Source organism: Corvus kubaryi, unplaced genomic scaffold (genome assembly GCF_017639235.1).
Source record: "Corvus kubaryi isolate FWS band 111438036 unplaced genomic scaffold, C.kubaryi_AGA036_p1.0 37394, whole genome shotgun sequence".
Classification (NCBI taxonomy): domain Eukaryota; kingdom Metazoa; phylum Chordata; class Aves; order Passeriformes; family Corvidae; genus Corvus; species Corvus kubaryi.
The window spans coordinates 594,753-608,146 of NW_024581133.1; positions in this window are offsets into that span (position 1 = coordinate 594,753).

Consider the following 13,394-nt stretch of genomic DNA (forward strand, 5'->3'; position numbering starts at 1 on the left):
CCCCCTCCCCTGTTACCCACATGCTGAACATTATAGTTGTTCCTGCCAGGTGCTGAACTCCTCTAGGGATGTCTTGGCTCTCACTGCAGTACCCAGCCCACTACAAATTCTGCATTTCAGCCCAGTTGAATCCTGCAGTCCTATGAAAATGTACCAGTGGTTGAAGATTAACAGGCAGTATTTTAAGTCAGCACTTTGTATTCTACTTGGTTCTAAAGTAAAGAAATAATGTTGCTGACTTTTCCTTACACTGTTTTGAAACTCTTAAATACCCGCACGTAACAGATTCTATTACAATATTACATCAACAGCAGATAGCTGACTTAATATTTTAAGGACTTTAATAAGTACTTTTCTCAGGCACAATCAGTGCTGAGCAGTGATGAGCTCCACTCTCTGGGTCAGGTTTACAAAAGAACGTAGGTGTTTGTCAGGGAAAATTCATGGTAGATTGGCACAAATATCTAAGAACATACTTATCTGCCCTCATAGACACTTGCATACCTTTGATTAGTGTGGCTAGTCTACAAATATGTAAGCTGAGGTATACTAAAAAATCACATTTGAAATATATCAGTATAAATCCTCAATGGAGTACACTGGGTATAAACTTTTTTTAAAAATGTTAGCATAAACTTTACATGTATTTAATGAAGTATTTCTATTTGAAATGTCTACAATTAAAAACTAAATCCCTAAGCACTGAACCCCTAAAACTCCATGTGCTGACCCAATGGAAAAGTCTGAAAAATATTCAATAGGTCTCAGAACTCTTTCATTTCTTTCCCTCAGAGGACTGCTTTGGCCATTGGGCAGAGCTGCTGATTAAAGCAAGTAGAGTCTTGTAGAATTTCTGAAGTAGCAAAAAGTAACCTCAGAGGCTCTGGGGGTTAGTGGAGAGTGTTTCACCTTGGGTGGAAATGTTACCCCAATTCAAAGGGGTAATTTCAGCCCAGGGGCTCAGGTGAGAGCTGCCTGCCTGGGGCACAGGGAAGAAGGTGACAGGGCTGCAGCATCACTGCTTGGGCCTCAGGTTCCAGTGTAAATGCATAAGAAAATCGCTTTCCAAAGAGTCTCCAGAGCCTCCACAGCAAGGTTCATGTGCTGTGACTTCAAGCTGTGAAAAAAGCTCTCAGGTGCTGCAGATATCCTGGCTGACATTTGCTTCAATTAATAGGCTGGCAAATGCTCCAGCTCCTGATAATGATCAGGACTGAAAGAGGGTCCTGGGACAGCTGCTGCAGTGTGGGGACTTATTCAGTGCCACCCCTCCAAGAGAGAGACTTGAATCCGTTTTGAATTTGCAGATTGGATTTCCTGCAACTGGCAACAGCAGCTCTGCCACTCAAAGAGCAAAGCAGGTGAAAAGAGCTGTTTCTGTGCAGCTGCAGACTCACATATAGATTTAGGTGTTCCAGGGATAGTGGAACTTGTGTCTGGGTTGGAATTTTGTTCCCACTTTGTCTGTTCTGAATACTGCTGCTCTTGATAACTTCTGCCTGCAGCCTCTTGTGAAGACTTACTGCTTTTAGAATTTGTGCATCTTATGATGGCCAGCAATCTGGAGATTCTACTCTATCTCCATTGTATTGCAAAACTTCCCCCGTTTAAGGTGTTAAGGTAATCAAGACTAAAACACCTGATGTTGGCCAGATTCCCTGGTAGAATAAGCAGGTAGAGTTCCACTGACTCTAATGGCTTCTGACAGCTGTGAATTTGATCCCATACCTTCCCTGCATAATAAGATTTAAAATAATGTGAGTTTAAGGTAGGGCAGGAAGCCCTGGATGAAATATCTTATTGCATTGATTTGTCTCTTATTTTCTGTCCTGTGAGAATACCCAAGTTGCAAATAAAGGGTCAAGAAGGACATTTAGCAAAATACGGTTTATACAGTATTAAAAGACCATCTCATAGTTAATCATATGATTAATTTCTACAAGAAGGCTCCACTAAGTCTGCAATAAAAAGAAGTAATGAGGTTTTATAATAAAATTGAAAAGCTTCTGTGGTGCACACAGAAGTCTTTTATATAGAAAGGTAAGAAAACCCAGTTGTCTTCCTTTCAGTCCACAGATCGCTGCAATAGCTTTCTCTATGAGAGTCTTGGGCCCTGGAATGACATCTGCTCCTGGCTTGAAATGGTCAAGTTATAGGGTGTGTTTTAGGACCCTTTTCCTTCTGCAAGACATATGTAAAGAGTGACAGGAGTTTCATAAACTGTCTAATGTACTGTTATTAGGTTACTGGCATTTTACAGTAAGAGTTGTTGATCTACAGGAGGGTTGACTCTGAGGTGTATGGGATGGCACTGTAATTGTATAAGGACTGCTGGTCCCTCAGAGATTGTGTGGAGGCACACATTCACAATTCAAATGGCAAGCAATACATCTTACTGCAATGCTACACCGGCCGTTGTTGTAGTGACTTGGCACTCATGCTGTGTATTATGAGGATTTTCAGCAAGCACATTAAATTCCACTGAAAATCTCAAGATGTATATAAGGACATCAGCTTTCCCGAGGACTAGAAAGATCAAGGATTTGTGAAAAATGCTTGGTTGAAACAGGGAGTCCAGAATAATGCAGCTGAATACTAATCCACTGGCAAACCCTGCTGTAAACTGGCTTTGATTGGGTCCTGTTCCAAACTGAAGGGAGTTTGCTTGAATGGAATCCAAATCCTGGGGCTGTTGGGGGAGAAACCCTCAGCTTGTGAACTCCATCAGTTCTCTGTTCACCAAAGAAAGTGGGAATTTTTGAAAATGTCAGAGAGGTTTCATGCACTCTGTTTGGGATCCAGCAATGTGCTGTAGCAGCTATTTCAGCTCACAGGAAGCAAATTTTCTGCCAAGTTGCATTTGCAGCCTCAGTACTGAGGCCAGCAGTAGGTTTGACAATGCTCTAGTGGTCCAGGTGAGCCTGAGGTTTGAGTCTGTTAAGGGGATTTCTGTAGCACAGTACATTTAATGTGTGTGGATATGTATTTTGCTAAATTTACCATGTCAATCTACTCACCTGTGATTAGTGGGTATATAGTGTTTCCAGGACAGTAGTTACTGTGACATTTGTTCTTAATGTTCCTTACTTAAGCTATGTTCTGAAAAGTACCTCAGTTTACCTCATTGTTGTTAAACAAAAGTATACCAAAGTGCCTTTGGCCACTCTTTGCACAGAGGCCACTACTTAAAGCATTTTATCCAAAATTAACAAACTCTGTCTGGTGCCAGAAGACCAGGAATTTCTAACTGGAGCAAGCCATTAACTCAGTGACATCCTGCTTGGCTGTAAATATAATCGGGAAAAACCTGCAGAGACACTTCCAGTCTTGTCCTCAGGGAGGGCCAAAAAAAGAGTTGTAAGGCCAAACTGACAGTCCCACACATCCTGAATCTGAAATTCTTTTGGTTGATGGGTCAGAAAGGCCTCAAATCCTTTATGAGAGTTAAATATTACTCAAAATTTTTCACCACTTGGAATATTGTCTGATTTTTTTCCTTAGCATAACTTTGAATACAGCCCCTTGAGATGAGGCTGTTGGAGGGTTCTGACTCTTTATAAACAGAATATGCTGTTAAAATAAAAAGGAGTTTCTCACCTTTTATAATGTCTGCATAATTTTCTAATTTCACTCTTGTAATCTTTCTTTTGTGTGAACTTGCAAATTTTAAGCATCTAATGGGAATAGCTATTTCAAAATATGTTCATTTTCCCTATTAAAAAGAAAGAAAAAGAAAACAGAAAAAATACCCCCAGACAATTATCAACAGTTATTTCAACCTATCTATATGTGCAAGAAGTATTTTGGATTTGACCAGTGTGAGTGTTTTGTAGGAAAAACTACTGCATATCTCCAGTTCTAAAGCCAAAGACCCTCCTTAAGTCTACAGAGACTCTTTTATGGTCACTACCTCAATTGGAGTTGAAATATGCCTTGTTTTGGTTTTTGGTAGTTCAGGAGTTGTAGGAGTGTCTTGGGTTTTGCAAGTAGAAAGGTCTTCAGGGAATTTTGTGATAACTCTTCAAAAAGGCCCCCAGATTCTGACTGATTCATGTAGAAAATGTCTTCAGGCAGATTAAGTTCTTTGAGAACCTCTAAAAACTTCAATACAAAGTTTCTTCCTTTAGTTTACCCTAAAACCCTTTTTCCTCTGAAGAAGTTAAAAAAAAAAAAATACAGGCAAGATTAAGGAATGGCAGATACAAAGCTGGGCAAGCAGGAATGAAAGCATTGCAAATATGCAACCATAATATTAGAAGTTTGAGAGACCAGCCATTGAGCTGCATGCATACAATTTCAAAGATTTACAATGAAAGCAAGCTAAATAATTTTTAGAAGGAACCAAAGAATGTCAGTGTCTGCGGATCTCAAGAAACACTTAAGGCTGAATATCAGGCAGAAACTGATCTCTGGATTTGTAGTTTTGTTTGCTATTATGGTTTTTACAGCATGCTGAGATAAATTGATGTTTCTGCTAAAGGGATTACATACCTTGGAAATCTCCCAGACTGCAGAATCTGCCTTTAAGAAAGCATTTCTTATGAGATCTTCCCTAATGCACTAAATACCCTTTTAGATTGAGGGCAAACTGGAAGTACTCTATGATCCCTCTTCTGCATTGCTTAGTAAGAGTGGAACAAATCCCTGAGTCCTTATAAAATCATTACTGAAATTATTAGGCATTTTGTCTGATTAGGGATCGACTTCAAACTGAGCAGAGGCTTCATGACTTTTCCCCATGGGACTTCCAAGGCTGATCAAAGTTAGATTACTAATGCTGTTTGACTTAATCCCTTATGACTAAAATTTAAAGGGTGCAAAAATAGGTTGAAACAGGAGACAGTCATCAATTCTAAATATTGGAAAACCTGTTAATCTAAGAGGCACAAGTGAAACACATGCATATGTATTTTGTTTTTCATGTATTTCATACATGAGTGTGAACGCATTTTCATTCTCATCTTTCATGTGTCACCTTGAACACATAAGCATGTGAGAATATGGGAAGCAGACTTAGTATTCTGTTACCTGCAATACTGATGTTGAAACTGAAATACATAAACAAAACAATCGCTGCCACAGAAGCTTCAGGTTACAATGTCACACACACCACTTCAAAGTATGGGAAAACTGTTCATATGAGTCAAAAATTATGGAAATTTTCCTCTTGTATACATGAATTCTTTAAATTTTGGTAGAAAGGATGCAGGCAGTGTGTAAGGTAATAGCTTTTGTGGGTGAAATCTTTATCTATTACTGTCAAAGGGAAAATTCCACTTTGTCATGGGAACAAAACTTTATTATTTGTCATCACATCTGCCCTGATAATATCAACATTGGCTGCTTTCCCCAAACTGCATGAAGATGTAAGCAGTTGGCAGACCTGATGACAATATGTAAATTACTCAGAGTGAACCTAATCTTGTATAATAAATGCCAATTTGACTCTAAATTTGTTAACAATATTTTAATGTGGTAATTGAGGTCAGGGGAGACTCCAGTTAAATGCTAAGCTATCTATAACTGTCAGTGTTAAATAGTACATAGGTATCCTTGCTGAAAATCAGATACCAGGTTAACATATATCATTGGTTTTTGCAGCCAGAAATCGAATAAAGTGTATTAGTCTTGGCAGCATGTAAGTATATTAGCTTAGAAATGTGCAGATGCAATTATCCATAGTTTTCTGGACTTGTTTTGTATTGCAACAGACCTGTAATTGCACTTTTTCCTGTTCTGTATATAATTTTGATTAGAAATCAAGTAATAAATGCACGCCTAAAGGCCCCTGGAAATTAACTGGCATGTTTCTGTTCTATCAGCTGATTGACGAGGTTCAATTTTAACCATTCTATTCATGGTTTCACTTATAATTGTTTCTTTAAAAAGCTTTCCAACATCATGATAGACATGTGACTGATGAACTTCTGTATCAACTGCACTGAACTTGATTTTTTTTTTAAACAGACAAAAAATGATTTTGTCTATTAAAATATTCTGATTTCCCCTGAAGGTGTTGGCATTCATTGGACAATGTGTAGGTAGTTGTGATCTTCTATGTGTCCATCTCTTGTTGCAGCTTGGGTGTAACTGCAGCAGGTATAGGGGGGTTTATGCAATAATCTCCCTCATTCCCCCTCCACTTAGCACAGACAGTAAACATGAAAGGTCCTATCTTTCCTTTATACCAGGCACAAATCTATAAAAGGTGACATGAACAGACTCTTGTAGGCTCAAGGCAATCCAAAAATTTATTTTTTTAAATGTGGAAGAAGATGGGGATTTTTGTTTGTCTGGTGCATTTATTTTTTTTTCTTTTAGTGTGTGTTTCAGCTGTGTGTTATTTCAGCCAAAGCAGAACTGTGCAATTTCCTTATCCCAGCTTTTTTGTTAAATAGTCTCTATGTTCAGCATAAGAGAAAACATTTTCTCCAGTGGAAATCAGCCTCCCTTAGTGTCATCTGCCCCCTGTTTGCAAGGGAAATCATCGACTGAGAAGAGTGATCTGTCTCCTTACACTCCACACCGTAGCACACAGCAGCTCTGTGACCACCAGTGGAGTCTCGTGGAGTGTGTGTGGAAGAGATTGTGTGAAAAACACAACACGAATCCCTGATTTTCTTTGGTCCCAGGTAAGGAGAATGGGGAATCCCCGTGCAGCCTTTGGCACCGACGGGTACTTTCTGTGCACGGTGGAACAGTTACAGGATTTCTTTGCCCCACCCTCAGTGGTGAGGAGAGGCAGAGCAATCAGATTCTGTATGCACAGATACTGCTCTTTAAAACAGGTCCTCAGACACTTCTCACGCTCAGGTGCTGGGAGCTAATGATGAAGTGGACACAAGGCTATGCTGGATGAGGAAGATGGGTTTAAAGTACTACAGAATGGAAAGGAGTTTAATAAAAGAAATAATTTTAAAATAATATTGTGGGAAATGTGGAGGTCCTAGCTCATTGGTTCTGACAATGCCTGCTCAGGAAAAGCAGCAGCTGCTTCTCTAGAGCTCCTTACCACTGGGGCTCTGTTCTTAGTGGAGCACTGTGTGTGTTAATGGCCTAATAATAGTGAATTCCAATAGGTTTAGAGGAATTACTGTTTAATTCAGGATTTCAAACTTTAATAAACAATTCCTCTTCAATTTTGATTCCAGGAAGGAAGAACAATATTTTATTTATCTGGTCCTTTAAATATAAAACATTGTCTTCTATTCTGAACACTCGGGACTCTGTAGAGGCATTACTGCCTATAATTACCCTGACATCTATCTCAGCTAATCTGGTTGGTTTGGGTGTTGTTTAGCACCTTGTAAACTTTGCAGATCTTATAGGTCTGCACTGGCTGAATCACAGGATAAGTATTCAATAAAATCTCCTTCAGTGGAAAAGACTTCAATGATCAAATTTACAGAACAAGTAAAAAAGTTCTGTGTATAATCCCTCCCTCCTTATTAGTGCTCATAAAGGATAACACTACTATAAAGTATGTTTATCCAGTGAATAAAGGTACAGCATGATAAGCCAGTTAACAAAAAGCTGACATTAAATTTAAGCAGATTCGATTATTTCTACTTCCTCTGATTTCAGGCTCCCATTGCAGGCAGTGGGGATGTTTGTCTGGGGGAAGAAGGGAAGGGCTGGGCAAGGACTTTAGGATTTAGCCCCAGGCTTCCAAGTGGATTTAATAAAAACAAGTAATAACCTGCAATACACTGTAAACCCTGCAAGGTATAAGGGAAGAGGAGGTTGGCTGGAAATTACCGTGCTTTTCAATACCAGTGAAGTGTTGGGCTATTCATAGTTAACACAGTAAATCTTGAAAGTCTGATTCAAATCCCTTTGAAGTCAGTGCTTGTTACACAGACTCTGAATCAGGTTAGTGGTTTGTGCATTCACTGATCAGCATAACATTTCTAGAATCATCAGTCATTCTCTTTTAGTGTGGTTATAATTTCACTGATTCCCGAATGCATTAAAAATGGCATCACAGATGCTGTTAGTTCTCATCTGCGTGTGTGCAAATTGCACGCCAAGTATTACTGTGGCACCTGACCAAAAGACTGTGTTATAATCTGGAGAAGTAGCACTATCAAAATCCCCACCAGGACTGAATGCAGTGTCTTGATTATCACACCTTCACATGTCATTTAAGAATAATGTCCTTGTCTTTATTGGGAGCCAGGGCTGACATACAAAACCATTGTTAGCAGCTCAGTGGCACTGAATGCAGAAGAAGCAGTTCAGCCACAGAGCATCTTTTGTCTAGCAGTATTTCCTGCTCATCCTCAAGGGAATCCAACTAAACCGTGGACATTCAAACCCAGAAAATTGCTCTGGCCTTGGCTGGACTAATAGAAGTCAAAACTTCAATCAGGCACTTATTAGTTACTTTGCACACGCAATATAAGGTGCCTTTGTTGGTGGCAAACAAGTGCAATTGCAACTTGGAATTGACAATGAATTTTTTTGCTATCTTTGACTGCTCAATATAAGGTTAGGATTGGGTCATGTACCAGGGCTTTTACCAAATTAATGCTATCGGGGGAATTACGCCTAAATGGAATTCTTTCTATCTAAACAATTTAATCTAGTTTTTCTCTGTGGTTTTTCTTTGTCAGTTGGTATGAGTTTATAAAATAATTCAGACAAGTCAACAAATGAAACAATACATAAAATGTCATGTTTTGAAAGAGAAACAATGATGTAGGCATCAGATCTTGTGTTGCTGCTTAAACCTGAAAGTTCTAAGCAGCTTCTGGGATTTTTTTCAGTCTTTGCCTAAGATTTTCCAACTTGCTTTTGAGAGGAGATACTCGTTTAGGTTAAATCTAGGCTATTTCCCTGAATTTTAAAAAGGTAATTTGCAGTTTTACTGAGTCCTATGCAACACTGTCAAGTACTTACCATGAGTAATTCTGTACTTCTATAATGAGAAATTATTCATACACAGCTCAGTTAAATGCCCCTGCAAAGCTGTAGCCACGTAAGGACTATTTCTTTATAAATGAAATCTGCAGAAATCAACCAGAGATGCACCTTGTGTATTTGCCTTTCAGGGTGATGCTTGATCACATGAAATGACAAAGCTGTTCTTGCCCAGGGGTTATTCCAGGTGTAGAACATCACCAGAAACAGAAAAAAAAATAGCATACAAGCAATATAAGGATTTAGTGAGGTTCCACAACAATATCCGACTTCAGATTCCCAGATTAGAAGAATAAAGCAAGTGTGAGCATAGACTTTCTAACTTCATGGTTGAGGGACTGATGAATGCAGAGCTTGTATTTGACTGATGACTCCAAATCTCACTGAGAGTAACTGAGGTATCCCCTTCGACCTGCCTGAGTCAGAAAGAAAACTGTTTGAAACCACCTTATCAAATGCCTCAGGCTGACCACAGGAATCATGGTCAAGGCTATCAAAAAGAACCTGTTGGAGTTGTTTAGGTCTTCAAACCTTGTTTATGTCAGGTAGAAGTTAAAACTGACTATAAACTGACTAAAAACTTAGCTACACTTCTGCCATTTGAGCTGAAACAGGACTCTGCAATACTCAAACAAAAATGGGGTTTGCTAACAATTACATATTTATCCTTCTATTAGACTTTGGGTTTGCTTTGTATCATCCCCTTCTTTTTTTGACAATACTTATAATTGACAGTACACAAAGGTAACTTTAAGCAATAGTTTAAGTGAAAAATATTTCTAATAGAAATGGAAAATGATTTTCATTTATTAACATGGCTCAATCAGCAACAGGGAGGGAGACGATGTTATGGAGTCAAATCATACGTTCCAAGAATTTAAAATTAAGGGAATTGAAGGATAAAAAGGAGTCTGGGTGATAAGTTTTCTGTACAGTTATATCAAAGCTGGCTTTGAAAGGCAACAGTAGCTAATAAAAGGGATAAATAATCTACCAACAAAAGCCTGTGTGACCTAAATGGCAACATAGAGGTTTTCTCTAAGTGGTGCTGGTTTTTCTTTATTACATTAACAACATTTTGCATGTGTTTAATCAATGGATTTTTAATCAGTTAATTTTGATTGTATTTGTGTGCTTATTTTGATAAATTATTTTAATATACTCTAATTTTAACTATGCAAGTATAGGCTGGTAGTCAATGAAGTTTAATTTGAAAGGAGTGCTTTCACCACTGACAAGAATTTAATTAACTTTTTATATTCTTCATGGCTAGGAAGCAATCCTTTGTTGTCCTACCACCTGAATGAATTGTGCATGATACTGGAACATAGCTGGAGCTTTTTGTCTCAAGATATCTGCCAATTTAAACCCCATCAAGAAGTTCAAGTACATCTCTATACTGGTTGTTGATGGACAGCACTTTACAGATTGCTAAAATTTCTGTGATGACATCATGTAAATAATGCTCCTCATTAGAATATTATATCACATGATTATTTTGTTAGATCTTAATCATCTTTGAAATAGAAAGAAATCATTTTTACTAACAACATTTATGTCAGCATCCTTTCCCAGACTGTGTGAAATAATTTTAAAATGCTTTTAGAGTGTTACCTTTAGATCGAGCACTTCTGTACAAGTATGAACATTTGCACCATAAGAAGTGAAGAAATGCTAGGAAATACAGGGAAAGAGTTGAAATCAGTTGTAGGTCATTTCTTTCTAGCTATATTTTCACAGTGCATACATTAAACCAAGAGGATACAGCTGTTCCTCTGCCCTTTGAGTGCTGAGCTTCCCCCTCCCGTCACACCCAGAAGAGGCAGTGCAGACTGGCTGTGTGCTCTTATCTCCCTGCACATATCACGGACTTTCCCACCTATCAGTCTCCATTTCTCAGTAGCACAGGGATCACTGGGGAGCTTCATCTGCATCCTTAATGCTCCTGTGTCGTGGGTTACAGAACAGCCACAGTCTGCTGGGGTGACACTCTGGATCCTCACTGCAGTTCCAGCTTTGAAATCCTGTTCTTCCACATGCCCTATGAGGCTCTCATGTGGTTCTTGATTGTCACCTGGGAATTCTCCAGATAAGAAAAAGAAATGTTGACTTCTCAGACCCCTCATGTCTCTCTCTGCAGGATTCCCTGCAGTCCAGTCTCTAGGTCTATTTCAGTTAAGCCCCAACCTTTCTGCTGCTCTCTCTCTTATCTGGACCAACCATTGAAGGATCTTCAGTGGTTCTTGTCACTTGTGAAAATGGGTTTCCTGGAGGTTGTCCTCTTCTTGGATATTTATAAGATCCCCAGGTAACTTCCTTTTTTTTTTTTTTATTTCAAAGTCCATCAAGATAGGATGCATTGGTTGACTGATTTCTGCTCTCTGCAAGAGCCAGTTTCCTCAAGTATTTCAAAGGAGGAATGCTGTAGAGCAAAACCTACCGTGAAAGAATGCTCAGAGCTGACTTTAGAGCTAGCATTTAGCAATGCAGAGGCTGATAAGGTTATACAGTGAGAAACAATTGTGTTTTATCTTAGCTCTGTGGTGTGGGAGTAGGCAAGAAACCCAAGAAGACACTATAGTACCTATTTTGACATTTTGATATGTTTCTTTAGACATTATTCCTTTCAAGGATTTGTGAATTTTCCTGAATTTCTGCTGTCTTTTGTTCAAGCAATAGACAAAGTTTACGATCCTTTGAAGTTTTTGACAAAAATCACTATGCAAGGGAACTGTACTGCATATGTACACCTCTGCTCTAGTGCAGGTGAGATAGATTCACATTTTCAGACCAGAGTGAAGATTTTCTATGATTGGCTATCAGTTGGGGCAAAAATAAATCAGGACCTATAAAATTAGAATGTTTTTGCGTGGGTATCCCATGGTCTTGTTAAAATTTCTAGTGCCACTACTTTTATTTATTTCCTTTTCTAATTTCTCTTTTTATAAGTATCCCACAAAATAGGCATAGGAAGTAAAGATGTTAGTAATGACAATTTGTGCAGATTTATTGAGTTCTAAAAAGTAAAAGGGCTTGAAGTGTTGATTTGAAATATCAGTAACAGGGTATTACCTTGCAATTATCAGAGATGGCAAAGTGTAAAACAATCCTCTTTTACACTAGTAATAAACTTTGGCAAATTTGTAATTAACAGACACACCTTGAGCAGTAACATTTTAAATGGCTTGAAAATTTGCCAGTTTTTCATGCATGTGAGAAGGAAAACAGTTATCACATAACTAACCAGCCTCAAATGCTTGCCTTGATATCTAGTGCTATACAACGTGACCTACAGATATTACATTCAAGTTTGTAATATTTCTTTGATAAAACTTGATAAAATTCAAGTTTAATCCAATATTGAATTTTTATGTCTACTTAGAGATGCCTGAAAGTTTGTTTCAGAATTTCTGCTGACAGATCTTTTAACTACAGTAGTGCATTAAATTCACTATCATCAGAATACAATTATTTGACTGGTATTATAAAACAACTATGTTACTGCCTACTAATCTGAAAGAAAAAAGGAAATAAAAATTACCTACCTTAAATAGTAGGGAAACAGTGATTAATCATCCTGTTCATGTAAACAGGGTTGTTGTTATTTTTATAACATGACATCAAGCCAAAAGTATGTGATTGATTTTATAAATCAGTCACTACCCTGTTCATACCATAATTTTTTTCTTTTAATGCACTCTGCATTAATATCCTGCCTCTGGCTTGTTTCATTTAATTTCTTCCTTGCCAGTAGAAAGTAAGCAGCTCTGTATGTTTGAAGGCAGTAAGCACTTCTCTGAAATAAAAGAAAAGCACTGGAAAATAAAAGAGAAAAAGCCCACAAGAGAAGGTAGAATTTGGGGATCTTCCAGTGGAAATTCAATGATAAGCATGATAAGCTTGTTTTGTGTTTGGAACTGAAGAGTTAGATTTTCTGTTAGGCTTTCAGAAATTGCTCCTGCAATAATAGCTTTACTGCTGTTAAACCTCTCACATAATATGCAACACCTTGCTGACTCTTTATAAGGATTTCCAATACCTAGCAATGGTAGATAACACTCAAGACTGCATCCTGACCTTCAGCTCTATGACTGACTAGGCCATTTTTTCACTGTCCTTGCATCCTTGTGAAGCACCAAGCTTTTTCTCAGCCTTTGTTTTTTATTCTGATTGCTAACCAGGTAATAACTCAGCAACCTTTTTACTTGGTCATAGAATCAGGGAATTTGACCAAGGCAGAAAGCCAGAAATCCAACCAGAGGGAATGTGAACTACAGTTCAAATTCTGTTTTATTTGTGTTAATCTATTTATCGACCCTCATGTGCTGGAGTTCTTCATAATCCATTTGATAAATTCATAAAAATCATCATAAATACTTAAAATTGCAGAGTTTGGTTTTTGTCACTGGCCCCATCTTACTCAAAGTAAAATGTTGTTTCTACTTTATGCCAATGTAAATTCTACTTTATGC